This window comes from Priapulus caudatus, unplaced genomic scaffold (assembly GCF_000485595.1).
Source record: "Priapulus caudatus unplaced genomic scaffold, Priapulus_caudatus-5.0.1 Scaffold569, whole genome shotgun sequence".
In the NCBI taxonomy this organism is placed as follows: Eukaryota; Metazoa; Priapulida; class Priapulimorpha; order Priapulimorphida; family Priapulidae; genus Priapulus; species Priapulus caudatus.
Genome location: NW_014577630.1, coordinates 127,963 through 131,553, shown reverse-complemented (window position 1 = coordinate 131,553; position 3,591 = coordinate 127,963). Strand labels below are relative to the sequence as shown.

The 3,591-nt window shown below is 44.9% G+C and overlaps 1 protein-coding gene across 1 annotated transcript in view; it reads right to left on the bottom strand.

Annotated features, from left to right (window-relative positions):
* LOC106811740 (cadherin-like and PC-esterase domain-containing protein 1) overlaps window positions 1-2,207 on the bottom strand; it is an 8,222-nt gene extending 6,015 nt beyond the window's left edge. The window contains exons 1-3 of the transcript XR_001394192.1: window positions 1,968-2,207; window positions 1,518-1,646; window positions 851-971 (exon numbers count right to left, since the gene is read on the bottom strand). The gene's annotated coding sequence lies outside the window, so the exon portion shown is untranslated. The remainder of the gene's footprint in view (window positions 1-850; window positions 972-1,517; window positions 1,647-1,967) is intronic.
* Between the last annotated feature and the right edge of the window lie 1,384 nt (window positions 2,208-3,591).

Genomic DNA, 3,591 nt, shown 5'->3' with positions numbered 1-3,591 from the left:
TGCGTGCGTGCGGTGCGTGCGTGCGTCGTGCGTGCGTGCGTGCGTGCGTGCGTGGGTCGCGTCGCGTGCTGTGCGTGCGTGCGTAGCCGTGCCCCACTGTGAGTGCTGTTTGCGTTGCGTGCGGTGCGTTGCGTGCTTGCGTGCGCTGCGTCGCGTGCCGTGCCGTGGCGCGCCCCCCGTGCGTGCGTTGCGTGCATGCATGCCATGCATGCATGCATGCATTGGGGCAATTTGGCATGCATGCATGGCATGCATGCATGCATGCATGCATGCTATGTATGTATGTATGTATGTATGTATGTATGTATGTATGTATGTATGTATGTATGTATGTATGTATGTATGTATATATGTATGTATGTCTACGAACCATGCCGCATCCTCGCCGTATGAAGTGACCACAGTGGCGCCACAGTACAGTGGAATCGCTAGCACCTCAACCACGGACTCCTCGTATTCTAGTTGTATAGTATAGTTATAGATGGCAGGATGAAATGGCGGCGTTAGCTTGCCTGGGTATATGTGCAATGCTTGAATGGTCCTTCCATCACTACGTTCTGTGCGTAGAAAGATCAACTGCTATTTAAGTAAATAAAAGTATTTTATGCTTCCGTGATAAAAAAATTATAATATGACGTATTACGCACTTTTACACATGAATAATGATAATAATGAAAAAATGAAATATAATGAAATATGACTAAATAAATTGCAAAATTAATTGGTAATATCAAGAGCGTATCAAGAATGTGAGAAATAATGAAGCATGCTTAATACGCTCTTGGTAATATTATACTAAATTTACTCATAATTCGCATGAGTTTCATACGATGAAGGGTGAACAGTATACCTTGACTGCAATACGTGGCGTTGGGTTTCCATACGAGATCACCCGCTCGTTCCCTGAGCGTGTGACGGCAGTCTTTCGAGTTAGACCACCGAGCGCTTCCCTCATTGCACAACGGCCTCAGCTGCATGAAAATGATTCATAGTATTCTATCTACAGTGGCGAAATATAATTGAAAATATTTGAACTATCACACACACGCACACACGCACACACGCTTACACGCACACACGCACGCACCCACGCTTGTAGTGCAATCGTTGTGAGCTTTCGTAAAGCGGGTGGACACACTATGCGAATTTCGCATACTGATCACTGATTCGCTGCATTATAACATCAGCCGGCTCGATTTTCGCTTCCATGGACACACGATGCGAATCTGTACTCAGCGATAAAAATTCGCAGCGAAAATATCAAACATGTTTGATAGCTGCAAACTTCGGTGAGGAAAAAATTCGCGGCGAAATTCGCCATCGCTTGAGCGGACACACTATGCGAATTTAACAATTGCTGTGGTCGTGCGAATAAATTCCCATGGTGTGTCCCCCGCTTAAACAGGTAACGATTAACCGCTCACGGCAAGACCACGGAGACTGGTTGCCATAATTATGTTCTGCAGTGCACGATACGTCGATAGAGCGTCTAATAGAGCGTCTAGTACGTAACTCACGTCACTAAACATGGGAGTTCTGGTTGGCTTGTCAAGTATTATATCTACCATCTCGTTGAGAAGCGCTTGTTTCCGTAAGATATAACGTGGCTGTTGACAGTCACTAAAAACTTCGCTTTCGTTATGTACCTAAAATGGTAATTTGTATGAAACATATAAAATCGGGTACTCTGCATCAAGTTGATTTGCAAACACAGAAATATGTTATAGAACTACGATTGTACGGTCATTAACTTTTTATTTAAGTCATTATGAAAAAGATGTGTGTCTATAATTATAATTAACTTGAGAATTTCAGATTATAGTGGTTTACACGCACTGTATTTGATCAGCCATTTTGCTAGGGTTACGTGGCGAGCAAGTATACGTCATCACAAGCCCATTTTATGCTGCAAATGCTACCACTACAAAGGCGACATTATCAGAAGGAATCGGAGCATCTATACTCACACTTATCACCACGGGATGCAGCTGCGCCGAGTTGAGTAAAATATCATAGGCCAGTAGCTGATAGCAGCGTTTACATGGCGCCGGCGGAGAGTGAGTGTTCGGAGAAAGGGCGCTGACCGAGCCGTCCAATGTCCAGAACACACTGTCCGCGATCGCTGTCTTCACGTACGCCTCTGCCGCAGCGTTATAATGATGTCTTATGTAAAACCACAGCATCTCCGTGTCCAAGTGTATGGAGCAATCCTATCGCGTAAAATGTTCAACTCATTTTAGGGTGTTGTTACCTTTACTCTGCGGGGACGAACGAAAGCAAGCGACAGTTCGAAAACTGCTCGTCGGCACCACGTGAAAAAGCTTTAAAACTACGTTTGTAAATGTACACACACGCGCGCGTGCACACACACAGCGACGCGACGATACCGCACCCCCCCCACACACACACATACCACACACACACACACACACCATACGGCGCGCACACGCACACGCACACGCACACGCCACACGCACGCACAACGCGCCACACACACACACACCATACACACACACACACACACACACACACACACACACACACCACACACACACACACACACACACATGGGCGTATGTATGCACCACTGATCTCTACTATACTAACGTTAGTATAGTAGAGATCAGTGGTATACACGCACACGGCACACGGACACACGCGTGCACACTCACGCACGCACAGACAGAGGCACAGACTGACAGACGCACATAGACACTCGCGCGCGCGCACGCACGCACGACCACAGACACAGGCACAGCCAGACAAACACGGACAGAAACACGCACACATGCACGTATGCACACACAAACACACTCAGGCACAGACAGACAGACAGACACACACAGACACACACACACACATATACACGCACGCACACGCACGCACGCACGCATACGCACACAAAACACCATTGAAAATACTTTTGAATTCTTGGAAATTAGAATTTCTGCCAGATAACAGGCGTCACTACTTTTTCGTAGCTGTAATTTTATATACAAGCTATAGGTGAAAGGAATTTTATGAAATCTAGCAGAGGTGAGGTTCGAGCTTTTCAAAAAGCTCTGCGTTGATTATTTTGCTTATAATTTAGCTGGTGTGCTTTACACCTGCTATAAGACATTGCTTTACACGATGAATTTAGAATCCACTTTCTGCTAACAGCGCGCGACTTCTAACTTCCTGGTGTAAACTGCTATAATATAGTCAACAAAAACGTGAACATTGCAAACGATTACGTTTTATGAGGGCTGCATTATATAGCAGCCCTAATAACAGCGCGCGACTGCTAACTTCCTGCTAAAACAGACTGTTTTATTGCACCATGCAGTCACAAGATCTGATGCTTCCTGTAGAAACGATAAACAGCGCGCGACTGCTAGGTTTGGGAATAGACTAAGGTCGTGATAGAATCGTTGATTAATGATATACTTCATAACATTTGAAGCTGCCTATTAAAGCCGCATGCCAGTATAATCAAATAGATAGATATTGTGACACTAGTTTATTGTAACAATCTAATTTTTTAACAGACTATATTTTCTTGCATCAGTTACAAAATCAACGTTAAACATGCTTGAATATACCAATGTA